This window comes from Vulpes lagopus, chromosome 24, assembly GCF_018345385.1.
Source record: "Vulpes lagopus strain Blue_001 chromosome 24, ASM1834538v1, whole genome shotgun sequence".
Lineage (NCBI taxonomy): Eukaryota > Metazoa > Chordata > Mammalia > Carnivora > Canidae > Vulpes > Vulpes lagopus.
The window spans coordinates 2,174,694-2,189,885 of NC_054847.1; positions in this window are offsets into that span (position 1 = coordinate 2,174,694).

Consider the following 15,192-nt stretch of genomic DNA (forward strand, 5'->3'; position numbering starts at 1 on the left):
AGCACCATCTGTCTGAGGGCCCGGCAAGAAGCCAGACCGCAGTCCTGCCCCCTGCTTCTTGGTGTGGCACATTTAGGGACCTATTCCTTGGAAGGCCACACTCTGAGCTGCATGCAGCCAGCCTCTCGGGTGGGGGTCTGGCCTCCCTTCAAGGCAGGGCCGCCGTGGAGTCGTAGGGCATCATCAGACAGGGGCCAGTGAGGGGAAGGCACGGAGTCAGGTTGTAGGGTGCTGGGGGCTCATGCTGCAGCCCCACCTCTGCTCTCATCCTGGCAGATCATGAAGGAAGGGGCTTCAGGGTGCACCCACTGCCCTCAGGCAGTTCTACACACCCTCTTCATGCTCACCCGTGGCCATCACTGGGCCCTAAACTTCCCAGCCTAGTAACCAGAGTAGAGATTTGACCTCCTGCTCCTCCACTTAGCAGCTTGGGGGCAAACTCGTATTTCACTGAGTATGTGTTTGTGCTCTAGAAGGTCAGATCTGGTTTCGGAAGCAAGCAGCCAGCAGTTGATACTTGCCTGTGACACGTCTGTAGCTGGAGAAGGAAGAGACAGATGTCTTGGGCTCCCAGGGGCAGTGACCTCTCGGTGCCAGAAGTTTGGTGCTGCCAACAGAGAGCACATTAGGCGGCTCCAGGTACTAGAACAGAAATAGCTCTGGGGCCATTCTGCCAACAGCCACATTTCAAAAGGTCCCTCTGTATCCCAGCATATCCAGGCCACATCTCAGGAAGGGGAGAAGGGGCAGAGGGTAAGGGGTGGGCAAAACAAGGCTGGTTATGCCCACCAGGCAAAGCGAGTGCCACTTCAGGCCAGCCCGTCCAGGGCAGACGTCCCTCACGGAAGGGCAAGCTACGGCCCTGCAGTTTGTGCTATGCACGTCACATGCTGTATGTGTGCACACGCTCTCTCTGCTACCTGTTACATGCATCATAGGCTGCGCGTCTTGCTACGTATGTTACACGCTGTGCGCATCACGGGCCAGGCGTGGCACATGCAGTTTACATCGTGCGCTATAAATGCGTGCACAGTGCGACATGCTCTCTGGGGCATATATCACGCGTGTTGTATGCTGTGCGTCTTACGTCATGCATGTCATATACCGTGTGTACCATAGAGCATGTACCCTGTGATGTGTCACATGTTACACACCATATGTGCTACGTAGGTTTCGTGTTATAATATTATTTACTGTCACATGCTATCACTATGTTACGTGCTGTTTGCATTTCACACTGTGTGACATGTTATACGTGTTGCATGATATATTACATGTGTTACGCGCAACTCGTTGCCGACAGTGGCCAGTTGAGTCCAGTCCCAGGAGGAGATGGCGCTGGCTGTGGCAGGCTGAGCCCTCTCCAGCTCTGAGCAACCTCTGCTCCCAACTATATCCACCGAGATGCTGCTACAAGATCCCAGGAGGGGCCAGAGCCTTTTAGCCGCGAGAGCCACGCTTCATCAGGCCCACAGCAAAGGTCCTTTGTTCTTTTTTATATCTGTGATATATGAAAGTTCCATAATCTGTTTATCCAATTCCCGTTGTTGGACACTGGGTTCTTTCAAATTTTTTGCTATTTATAGATAGTTGTTATTAAGTTGTCCATGTTTTCTTTTCTCTTGGGTAAATACCGAAGAGTGGAACTTCTGTGCCATATGAAAGTACATTTTAGGGACACCTGGGTGGCTCAGTGGTTGAGTGTCCGCCTTCAGTTGAGGGTGTGATCCCGGGATCCGGGATCGAGTCCCACGTCAGGCTCCCTGCGTGGAGCCTGCTTCTCCCTCTGCCCATGTCTCTGCCTGTCTCACTCTGTGTCTCTCATGAATAAATAAATCTTTTTTTTAAAAAAGTACACTTTCACTTTATAACAAATTTGCACTTTTTCAAAGCGTTTGAACTAATTTACCATCATAGGCAGCAGGTGTCTGCCTCCATCATTCCTCACTCCTGCCAACCTTTGTTCCACAATTTGTTCAATTTTAGTCATTCTAGTAGTTAAATAAAGGCATCTCAGGTGGTTTTAAATTTTTATTACCCAGATAAGTGATGATGTTAAGTATCTTTTCAAATGCTTATGGGCCATCTGGATATTTTCTTTTGTGAGATGTGTCTTTTGTTCATTTTTTTAAATTGAGTTGTATTTTCCTCATTAATTTGCAGGAACTCTTTATATATTCTTGGCAGAAATCCTTTGTCAGATGTATGTGTTCTGAATGTCTCAGTCTTTGGCTTAGCTGTTTATTCCCTTGATGAACTCTTTTGATGAACAGAAGTTCATCAAACTTAATAAACTTAATAAAACCTAAGTTATTAATTTTTGTTTCTTTTTGGTTAGTATTTTTGAGTCTTTTTGTCCAAATAAATGTAACCATGAATGCTACTTCTAGGAAACCTCTTTAAATGGGATAGGGTGGGACGCCTGGGTGGCTCTGCAGTTGAGCGTCTGCCTTTGGCTCAGGGTGTGATCTCATGATCTGGGATCGAGTCCCACATCGGGCTCCCTGCAAGGAGCCTGCTTCTCCCTCTGCCCATGTCTCTGCCTCTCTCTCTGTGTCTCTCATAAATAAATAAATCTTTAAAAAATAAAAGTAACAAATAAAATAAAATAAAAGGGCATGCCCATCACCTTTCTTTCTCTTATCCTGCTGCCTGCAGCATATATGTGATAGTTGGTGTACTAGCACCCATCTCAGACAATGAGGTGCTCTTGGGAATGGAAGCCACATGATAAAAGGAGCCTGAGACATCATGAGGATAACATACTAGCCCTAAAACTGCCGATATCCAGACTTCCTTCATATGAGACAAAAATGTACTTCTATCTTGTAAAAGTTTCTATTGCTCAGGATTTTGTGCCCCATAGCTGAATCTAATCATAACTGATATATAAAGAAAAATTAGTTAGCAAACTCACTAACCATCTATTTTCACTTTAGTTTCAAAATTTCTCTAAATCCGCAAGTCTTAATTCTCATCATCCTTCCGTATTACACAGCAAGTTTATAAAAGTGGGAATGCCCATGATTCAGTTTGGGCCTGAGTGGGAGGCCCAGGCACCCTGTTTTTTCAAATAGGATGTAGTCTCCCCAGGGGGTGTCTCCAAGGGCTATCAAGGCTGAGAAGTGGTGCCTGAAATCCATGCTTCATTCTTGGCTTGAAAGTGTGAGCATTATGATCTAGACAGCTGAGTCTTAGCCTCCAGTGAGAAATGGGCCAATACTTCATAAGTCATATGACATAGAGTTGAACAAGCAAAACCTGCCAGCCAGCCAATCGAAGTAGCTTATTTAGAGAGTATATGCAGTGGGGAACAGTGGAGCACCTGCTTCAGGAGCCAAAAGGTCTTGGCTCCCTGAGGAATGACTTTGTGCCAATTATGTGAGCCTCAGTTTCCTTCTCTGAAATATGAGTCTATTAGAAATAATACCTGCCTGGCGCCCAGATTGTTGGGAGGACAAAATAAGATGGATGATGGACTTCAAAGGGTCTTGCATGTTACGTGCAGGAATGTTCCTGACATCTCTGTAGGCAAGGAGAGAGATTCTGTTCAGCCACGAAGCATGCTGATGGATCCCACGCATGGCCGTGCTCTCTTCAGAGCTTTGCAAGGGGCCACCAGATCTAGGCCTAGTCCCCCAGCACCTAGAGTGATGGTCTCTATCATCTTTTGGACTCAGAGAATCAAGTGAAAGCTGCTCATCTCTCTGGAAAATGCAAAAGGCACAGACGTACATCCCCACAAAATATGCACACAGCCTCAAGGCTCATGGTCACCAGGAAGCCCCCTGCAAACTTAAAGTGAGAACACATGTTCTATAGTGTCACCTCCACTCAGGGCCAGAAGTAGAGAGTGGCCATTCCAGGTAGTGGGACAACCTGTTAACAAGGGTATAAGTAGAGAACAAACCAATGAGTGCTAAGTCCTCAGAATGGGCTTGCTTACGGGTACCTTGAAGCAGGTATCCTGCACTCGCAACTCCAACAGGAGGCAGCTCTCCATCTTTGGTGCCTGTTATAGACTGAATTCCGTGCCCCCCAAATTCATATGTTGAAATCCTAACCCCCATGTGACTGTATTCAGAAATAGGGCCTTTATAGAGGTAATTAAGGTTAAATGAAGTCATCAGGGTGGGACCCTAAACCAGAAGGACTGGTGTCCTTCTAAGAAGAGGAGGTGACATGCGGCACCTAGGGGCCCAGCTGGCTAAGCATCTGACTCGATTTTGGCTCAGGTCATGATCTCAGGGTCATGGGATTGAGTCCCACATTGGGCTCTGTGCTGGGCATGAAGTCTGCTTAGGATTCTCTTTCTCTCCTCTCTCTGCTCCTCCTCACTTCTCCTCCTCTCTAAAAACAAAAGGAGGAGGAGGAGGAGGAGGAGGAGACACCAGGGATGCATGTCCACAATGAGAATACGGTCAGAAAGTGTCCATCTACAAGCCAAGGAGAGAAGCCTCAGAAGAAACAACGCTGCCAGCACTGGATCTTGGATTTCTAGCCTCCAGAACTGCGAGAAATAAATTTTCGTTTTTAAGCTGTCCAGGCTATGATATTTGTTCTGGCAGCCCAAGCAGACTGAGACGGTGCCTACGCAGCGTGGGGTTTGATCTGGGCAGCTGGGATGGGGCTGGAGCACAAACAAGTGAAGTGTCCACAGTGCACTGGCTTCACTGGCACAGCTCCACGTCCTCGCAGCCGGGCCTGGCAGCGTGAGGTCCCTCCAGCACTGCCAGTCTCAAAACATGCCCCCCGCCCCAGCTACTCCACTCACAATATCTGCTCATCTTCCAAGCCTCTGGGTTCAGTTTGGGGACCATCATTTCTTCTCTGGTTTTAGGAGGTAGATTTACTTAATAGCTTCCACCCAGAAGGAAATGATAATCACATTGTAGAAATAAAAAAAGACCATTCAAATGAAAACAGGCAAAGGTGATTTACTGGGAGTTTGCTATGCAAGGGAGTCAGCCACCATCACATGCATTTTTTTTTAATTTTTATTTATTTATGATAGTCACACAGAGAGAGAGAGAGAGGCAGAGACACAGGCAGAGGGAGAAGCAGGCTCCATGCACCGGGAGCCCGATGTGGGATTCGATCCCGGGTCTCCAGGATCACGCCCTGGGGCAAAAGGCAGGCGCCAAACCGCTGCGCCACCCAGGGATCCCCATCACATGCATTTTGACAGAGACCCCAAGGCAGACAGAGAAGGAAGTGAGAAAGATCTATAGCAGAGCAAACAACAGGCTTCAGGTGCACCCTGGTTGTGGCAAAAGCTAAGTGTTGAATCTAGGTAGTGGGTGTATGGGTGTTAAAATGACTCTTTCTTCGACTTTTCTAACTTTGTACAGAAGTTGGGGGCAAATGCTGGCTCTGTAGTTTTACTTGCAGAACGTGAGTCACCAGCTTGAATCAAAAAACCCACATTTTTATTTACATGTTTACATATTTGTTTTTACAGGGAAGTGCCCAAGTGTCAGGGGCTCCATTTGTGGCCTGTCCAAGCTGGAGAGCCCTGTCACTGCACCACCCTGCTTCTTGGAACCTACAAATTTCCATACACTCCCCTGAAAGCCACAAGCAGCTTCCTGGGAGGCCGATCCTCAGTGCTCAGGCTTCCTGGCCCCAGGCCCCCTCCCAACACACATACTTGGCCTCCCTTTGGGTAGACCTGGCCTCCACTCCTATGAAAGGCACTTACTCCATCTCCAGCCATGAAAGTGGCCAAGTCAATCAACCCTTGTGCTCCCCACCACAGGGCTCCTTGGCCTCAGGCTCAGGATGGCCACACGGCCAAGTGCTAATAAAGTGTCTCTCTCTAAGTGAATTGATCCAATCCAACAATCTGTGTCTAGCTTCAAAGCACATGTAATCCCTATCACCCCCAACACCAGCACCCCAGTCCCGAGGTCATGTCACAGGCCTCGCCCTGGGCTCTGGCTATCCTCTTGGGCCCTCCATTTGGCCTCTACACAACAGCCAGAGCAGCCCTGTCAAAACTGAGCCAAGCCAGGTGATTTCTCTGTTCGGGACAGTCCAGTGGCCCTCAGAGGAGAAGCCAAAGTATTAAGCATGGATCCCAAGGCTATGCGTCAGCAAACTCTAGCCCGTAGACCAAATCTGGCCCTCAGCCTGTTTGCATAAATGTGCCTTACTGGAAAACAGCCACACGCTTTCGTTTATGATTTTCTATTGCTGCTTTCCTGCTACAACAGTTCACCTGGGGCTGTCCTAAATGTCGCCATGAAGACACTCAACTAGTCCCATGGACAGGCCCACCTAGAAAGCAGCCAAAGCCCAGGGCCAACAGCCAGCACCACCCTCCAGCCCTGTGTGTGCACCACCTTGGAATGCGCGTGCCCCACCTGCGAGCCATCGGATGACTGTGGCCCCAGCTGACGACAGACACCAAGCAGAAAGGCCCCGCTGAGCCCTTCGCAGTGCCTGACCCCACAGACTCGAGGAGCACGACACATGGTTGTTTTATGCCACTACATTTGCAACAGAACTGCTGTAACCCCATCCTGCCTTCTTCATATGGTAAACGCACCTTTAATTACAGAAAAATACCTGCTTTTCCTTAATTATAAGCATATATGTGCATATTCATACATATGTACATCCAAGCGTATGTAGAGGGTGTTGGTTACTTGGCTTCACAAAGTGGCATCTTGTTGCACACATGTGGAACACAAGCTCAGTTCTTACTCAATATCTTCTACAAGTTCCACTGAAATCTGGCCCCGGCGTTCCCTCAGTCTCCTTCGTGGCCGCCTAATGTTCCAGGTGGGGATGCCTGTAATTCGCTTGGCCACCCCTGGCAGATGCGCGGCTCCTTTACTCTGCTTTGAGGCAGTGGTGCCCTCCCTGGGCACCCAGGTGCAACCACAGCACTTTATTCTGCTGCCAGGGCTAGGCAGGAAGATAGAAACACAGGCTACCTCACTGCTTTCCAGCTTTCCAGGTAGACTAATGTCCCACCTCGGGAAGGGACAGCTTTTTATCACCGTGGATGCAGTGCAACCAAGAGGAGAGGGCTGTCGGCAGCTGCCCAGGGCAAGCGTGCTCTAGATCCCCACGTTTTCAGCACAGCTCTGTGCCAACCCCCAGACAAATCTGGGTCTCATGGTTCTCAGACCCAGCTAAACCTCATCAGTGGATGGACACTGCCAGGTGTAGATAAAAATCATATCTCAATTCCTCTGTGTAGAGGAAATGCTGTCCTTCAGTGACCTCAGGGACAAGTAGCCTCCACCCCCAACCCCGCTTCCCGTCCCCATCCCCAGGTCCCTCTGGGGTCCTCCTGTGCAGAGGGAGCTGCCAAGCCCCATGCACCTGAGGCCACTCACCCTGAGGGTGGAGGTTAATTTTCAGAGGCAGAACTATAAATCAGCGGTGCCCAGCTCTCCCATGTCACAGACCCCTTGGGGTCTCCAAAACACTTCACAAGTATGTATATGCTAATAATTTAGTAGCCGTTTGAAAGCCATAGACATAAATGAAGACAGAACTATTTTTATTTCACTCTGAAAAAAACTACCATTTAGTTACTAGCAGGATATGTGTGCCCACTGGGCGCCGCACAGCTTCTCAAGCCTCACAGTTGGATGCGACATCCCTTGCCCCACAGTGATCTCCATGTGGCACTAAAACCCATCTTTGCCAGGGTAGGATCACCAAAAGGGCTGGAGTGTCATGTAGGGCCTAGGGCCCGCAGCCCCACCATGTTTAGCAGAGGGATCTGCATCCCCTGGAGCTGAGCACCCATGTACCCAGCAGCTCCCACCTCCCAGCAGGCTGAGGGACTCCCCACCCCTGACCCCTCCACCTGGCCCCAGCCTCAGACCCCAGAGCCTGCAGAAATCAGGACAGGTCTGCCAACAGCGGTGGGCTCTGAGCCAGGGTGTCAGATACCCAGGCAGGAGCCTGGCTCTGAGTGGTCACTAGCATAGAACATGAGTGCTGGGGTTCATGCTCCCGGGACCCCACGTGCTCATGGGAATGTCCCCGGGTGCTTGCATGACTATAACGTCACAGGAGAGTGTGGGTAACGGCACCCGGAGGGCACCATACTGAGGCAGGAAAGGGGCCTCGGTGGTGGAACGCAAGCCTGTCCTGCACCACCTGGCACAGAAACCGAGACCAAGAGTCTGTCCAGCGCTGAGCTAGTCCGTCATGTGGTCCCCACACAGCAGGGCTAGACCGGGTCTGTCTGTGGCCTCTGCAGTCCCAGGGAGCCCTACGGGGATCAGCCACATTCTTGAACACAACTGAGGGCACAGTGATGCTCTATGTAAAGACATTTTTTTTCTTATTAAGATTTTATTTATTTATTCATGAGAGACAGAGGAGAGAGAGAGACAGAGACAGAGACACAAGCAGGCTCCATGCAGGGAGCCCGACGTGGGACTCGATCCCAGGACTCCAGGATCACACCCTGGGCCAAAGGCAGCGCTAAACCGCTGGGCCACCCGGGCTGCCCTATGTAAAGACATTTAAAAGAACAGATTGCACGGATAGAAGACGGGAAAAAAAATACACAAACAATATTTGATATTCAGAGTATTTGTTTTTGAAGTGAAAATACAGGCTATTCATCTTATTTTCTTGCACTTTTCAAATTTTCTGAACTACACAGGTATCGTCAGAATAAACTTTTTAAAGCAACGGCTGCCTCACAAACCCTGAATTCCTCTCCATCTAAAAGGGCCAAAGCCTGAAAAGGGGGGATCTCAAACTCAAATGGCTCGAGGCGTCTGGCAAGTTGAGTAAAGGGGAGCAAAGGTGGCCACGAGGCAATGGGGAGTTGGTGGGGACTGCAGAGAACTGGCTGCTCCGAGAGCAGCAGGCGACGCCCATCTCCAGCTGTGGCCTCGGTAATCCTAAAGCATCATAAAAGCTCTGCTGGAAGCCTATTTTGAGGATAGAAACGGGGGAAGCAGAGCCCCAGATGACTGCAGCAGCAGGTGCCAGGTGCGCGCAGGACGCAGAAGGTGCGGGAGTGCGGGGCGTGAGCGCCACCTGCCGGCCGCGGAAAGCCCTCCCGGCCGCGGCTGCACCTGCACCACCCCCTGGAAGCCCCCCAGAGGGATGCCCGCGGGCGCCCTTTCAGCAGCTCACGGCGGCCTTGCAGGGGGTGCGGGAGTGGGGGGAGCACTCAGAGGTGCGAAAACCCCCCAGCATCACTGTGCAAAGCCTCCCGGTGAAACAAGGGGCGCACAGGGCAGAATCTTTACAGACTTCGCCCAAGGGAAAAGGCTATTTAGAAATTGTCTACATTATAATCAGGAAGTTCTGGTCTCTAAAGGGCATCAAAAAGAAATGAAAAGCAAACAAACGAGGTGAGGGGAGAATGATATTTAAAATAATATACGTGAAAAATGACTGATAGATGATAGATAGATTCTTCAGTCTGGACCAAAAAGAAGAAAACACAAACTGAACGGCTGAAAACTTAAAACTTGCTACTTCCTAGGAAAGGAGCCAGGAGGGCCGGTAAATGTGGGAGACATCCAGCTTTGTTTTCAAGGCAACATACATTAAAACTGGTATGCAATTTCCCACTCACTAAATTAGCAAAAATTAACATCTCTGTCGGTATAGAGTGTTAGGAAAGAGGGAAAAACAAAATAACTTCCATACACAGCTAGTGGAAATCTAAAATGGAGCAATCCCTGGAACTCCGTTTGGCAGTTAATGAGGGTGGCTATCTAACAGAGGTGCCTTCCTGTGGTCCAGGACACCTCTCCTTCAGGAATCTACTCAAAAGAAATGCAAGCACACGTGCCCGGGGACCCAAGTCAAATAATGTTTGTAACAGAAAAAAAAAAAAAAACCCTGAAAACAACCCAAATAGTCATTTGCTGGCATGTCCCCACAGTGGACTAGTAGCAAGGAAAAGGAATGGCTGCACACACGCATGAACCCCAAAATCAAAGTCCATGTACCTGACACATGCACAGGATTTACATGAAGTTCATTTATATAATATATATGCTGCCGAAGCGAGCACAAAGTTCATTCATATAAAGTTCAAAGAGCAGGTAAAACTAAATAATATTAAGACAGTGTTTCTCAACCTAGATTTCATAATCACCTTCCAAAGGAGACCTTTTAGATTTTTAGAGATTTTTTTTCTTTAAAATGCCAACCTCCCATGAAATTTTAATTCTGTAAATACACTATATAACTGTTCACATATTGTGGCTCTTTGGGGACCACAAGTCACTGTGTTATCTAAGTATTTTTTGCCTGTCTCCAACCAAGAACCAGGTTTCACCTCCATGAAATAATACTGCCCTCTTGAAAATGCATGGGTCAAACCATGCGAAATTTTCTACATTCAGTTTCATGTGGTTTGACCTAATACATTGCTTTAAAGTACATATGCTTAGTGAAGTAAGTCGATCAGAGAAAGACTATAATCATATGATTTCACTTATATGTGGAATTTAAGAAACAAAACAGAGTATTATAGGGGCAAGGAGGGAAAAATAAAATAAGACAAAATCAGAGAGGAAGGCAAACCATAGGAGACCCTTAACTACAGGAAACGAACCCCCTTCAACCAGCAGTCACTTTGTAGATGTATCAAACTCATCTGAAGGTCTAGGCTGAGGATTATTCTCAGTCCAAACTTCGGCAGCCCCAGAAATACGTTCATTTGTTCACTCTTTCAGTCCTTTAACCACCTGGCATTTCCCTCATGACTACTGCTGTATTAGGCTGCACAAGAGAGGGAAAGAATCTTTACAACCCAAACTTCATTCTCAAGAGGCGTGTCTGGCTTTCTGGACCTGGTTCATTGGTACCACCAGTCCCCACCAATATGGCAAGAGATGTGCAAGACCCGTACACTAGAAACCACAAAACACTGCTGAGATAAATTAAAGAAGACCTACACAGATGGAGAGATGAACTGTGTTCCTGGGTTTGAAGACTCAGTCCTGTTAAAGTGTCAGTTCTCCCCAGATTGAACAACGATTAATGCAAACCTCAGCCAAATCTCAGCAAGCTTTTTCGTAGCAATTGACAAGTTGATTCTAAAATGTACGTGGAGGGGCACCTGGGTGCTCAGTGGTTGTGTGTCTGCCCTCAGCTCTGGGCATGATCCAGGAGTCTTGGGCAGTCCCACATCAGGCTCCCAGGGAGCCTGCTTCTCCCTCTGCCTCTGTCTCTGCCTCTCTCTGTGTCTCTCATGAATAAATAACTTAATTCTTTTAAAAAAATAAATAAATAAAATAAAATAAAGTTTATGTGGAAATGCAAAAGACCTAAAAGAGCCAAAATATCTCTGAAAAAGAATTAAAAGAATTTATGAGCCAGAACTACCCGCCAGAGTGCTCCCAAATTCCTGACCCATGTGAAAATAATAAATGTTTATTGTTTGACACTGATAAGTCTGGGGGTTATTAAGGCAGCAGTAGATAACTAAGATAGTAATCTTGGGTCTGGCAAAAATGCCTTAAATATGACACAAACAGCATGAACTAAAACCGGAAAAAGAAATTCATAAATCTGATTTTATAAAAATCAAAAATTCCAGGGTGCCTGGGTGCTGAGTTGGTTAAGCATCTGCCTTGGGCTCAGGTCATGATCCCTGGGTCCTGGGATGGAGCTTCGCATTGCATTGGGCTCCCTGCTCAGCAGGGAGCCTGCTTCTCCCTCTGCCTCTGCCAGTCTCCTCACTTGTGCTCTCTCTTAAATAAATGAGCAAATAATCTTTTTTTTTTAAGATTTTATTTATTTATCTATGAGAGACACAGAGAGAGAGAAGCAGAGACATAAGCAGGCTCCACACAGGGAGCCCGATGTGGGACTCGATTCCAGGACCCCAGGATGATGCCCCGAGCCACAGGCAAACACTCAACCGCTGAGCCACCCAGGCATCCCAATGAGCAAATAATCTCAAAAAATTATCAAAAATTCTGCTCTGTCCAAGAAACTTCAACAGCATTCCAGATAAGATGACATCGACATCACTTCTCCCAGTTCCTTCCACTAAGCACAACTAGAATCCTGCACATACACAGCTGGCGATCATAGGAGGGGAGTCTCAGTGAGCTCAGACAGCCACAGCACAACACCACAGACTCTTACTCCTCACAGTTCTAGAGGTTGGGAGTCCAAGGTCAGGGTGGTGGTGGATTTAATGTCTGCTTAGAGCTCTCTGGAGTTGCAGACAGCTGCCTCTTGATGCCTTCTTCCATGGTCTTTCCTCAGTGCACTTAGGAAGAGAAAGAGAGCTCTGGGGTCTCTTTTGAGTTATGTAAGGCGTTAATCCCATCATGGGGGCTCCACCCTCATGACCTCATCTAAACCTAATCACCTCCCAGAAGCCCTGCCTCCAAACACCATCACACTGGGAATTAGGACTTCAACATATGAATTTTGGGAAGACACAAACATTTAGTCCAAAACCAGAACTCCGAAAGATGGAAGGCAGATTGGGGACACAATGGTAGCAGAGAGGCCTGGCCAGCCTAAAGACAGCACTTTGGTGCCCTGTCAATATGCGGTCAGTGATGAATGAATAGACAGACATCCCCCTGCCCTGTAGTAGCAGGTAGCCCTGGGTGGAATGCTTTCCTCCCCTCCAAGCACGGCATCAGCAGAGACTGGGTGGACTATAGCCTCCACGTGGGTAACAGCCTATGGCAGCGCAGCAACAGCAGATAACCTGGGGCATTTTCTTCCCCCCTGCCAGCTATGTTAACCAAGGAGGGAGTCTGGACTTCCATCTACGACCCAGCAGCACCTGAAGCCTCAGAGGGCCCTCCCTTGTGGGTAGCATTAGTGGGAAGTTTGCATTTAGCAGTGGTAGGCAATGCCCCTCACTTTCCAAACTAGGAAATGGTGGGAGGGTTTTGGAGAGAACAGAACTACAGGGATCCTCTAAACCTCTCCAGGATATTTTGGGCAGACAGCTAATTGACCCAGGTTTTCAGAGCAGCCTTTGAATAGCACACATACAAAGTAGACCAGAATAGCATTGCAAGGACTTGGAAATGAAATTGTCATTGGAACCAAAGCCCACAAAAGTAGGCCAAGACCAGCACACTAACCTAAATAGAATGACTGTTTGCTAAAATAGACTATTTCAATAGGATCCACAGTCTCATAACATTATATCCATAATGTCCAGGTATACAATAAAAAATCATTCATCATACCAAGAATCAGGAAAATCACAACTGAAGGGGAAAAGACAATCAACAGATGCCAACACTGACATGACTCAGATGTTGGAATTATCTGACAAAGATTTTGAAGCAGCCATCATAAAAATGCTTCAGTAAGCAATTATGAATACTTTTGTAATACATAAAAATAAAAAGCCTCAGTAAAGGAATAGAAGATATAAAAAGAACCAGAGGGGAATTATAACGTTAAAGAACTAAAGATTCAAAATTTAAAACTCACTGGATAGGCTCAACACTAGATTAAAGATGAGATATGAAAGAAGACAGATCAATATAGTCAGTCAGTCTAGGGGTGCCTGCGTGACTCAGTTGGTTAAGCAGCCAACTCTTGATTTCAGGTCAGGTCATGATCTCAGAGTCATGAGATCAAGCCCCACGTAGCACTCTGCACTCAGCAGGGATTCTGCTTGAGAGTCGCTCTCCCTCTCCCTCTGTACCTCCCCCTGCTGGGTGCTCTCTTGCTCCCTCTCTAAAATAAATAAATAAATAAATCTTTTTTAAAAATAGGTTTGTTCAGTCTGATCAAAATGCACAGAGAGCCTCAGAGGACAATAACAGAAGATCTAACGTTTGTGTCATGGATGACCCAAGAAGAGAAGAGAAAGTGTGGAACAAAAAGCATATATATTTGGAAACATAATGGTTGAATATTTCCAAAATTTGGTGAGAAGCATAAACCTATTCATTCAAGAAGTTAATAAATCCACCTAAGACATATCATAATCCAACTTCTGGCAAGTAAAAACAAAGAAAAATCCTAAAAGTGACTAGAAAGAACTCATTGCCTATAGAAAAACATTTTAAATGACAGCAAATTTCTTATCTGAATCCAAGGAGACCAAAGGAAGCAACACAACATTTTTCAAGTGCTGAAAGAAAAGAAGAAAAGAACTATCAATACCAAACTATATGCAGATAATATTGCCTTTAGAAATGAGGAGGAATGAAGTCATTCTCAGGCAGAGAAACACTTAGAATTTGTCACCAGTAGATCTCCTTCTAAAAAATGGCTAAGGTCAATCTCCAAATAGAAAGGAAATGATAACAGAAAGAATCTTGGGACATCAGGAGAAGAAGAAGAAGGAAGAGGAGAAGGAGGAGAAGGAGAAGGAGGAATGAAAGAACAGTGGAACAGGTTAAAAAATAGGGGTAAATATAGTGTTATCCTTCTCACAAATTTTTTTAGTTGTGTTTGGTGGTCAAAGTAAAAATTATAGCATGAGCTAATGTGATGCTCAATACATGTTGAGGAAATACAACAACTGTATTTTAAAAGTGGAGAAGGTAAGAGTATCTAAATGGAAGTAAGTTTTCTATACTTTCTTTGCAGACATAAAGTGTCCGTACTAGTAGCCTGTAATAAGTTGTGTATGTATATGTCAGCCCTGGAGCAACGACTAAAATGAAAATATGCACAGAGACATACTCAAAAAAACTATAGAGAAATCATAAACATAGTCCCCCCGCCTCCCCAGAACGTTCAAGTAACCCAGAGGCAAGCATTGAAAAAGAAACAGAGAGGAACAGGAAACAGAAGGAACAAACAGAAAAATATTAGAAATACTGAAATATTGGAAATATTGATGATTCCCTAAATCTCTAATTTGGAAGATCATAACAATCACCTCCTTTGAATCTCTTGACTTGAACTAAGCTTTAAAATCATATAAGTAAATCAAGTGGAATCCCCCAAAAATGCTCAGGTAACTCACAGGAAGGCAAGAGAAGAGAAGCAAAGAAACGAAAAACAATGGAAACAGACACAAAACAAAGAACTTGTAAGACTTAAGCCCTAACATAGCAATAATACTTGAAATGTAAATGATTTAAGGCAGCTAGAAAGGGAGGAGCTTAGTTATTTAGCACCGTCTTCAGGTCAGGGTGTGATCCTGGGGACCCGGGATCAAGTCCCACATCAAGCTCCCTGCATGGAACCTGCTTCTCCCTCTGCTTGTGTCTCTGCCTCTCTCTCTCTCTCTCACATTCTCTC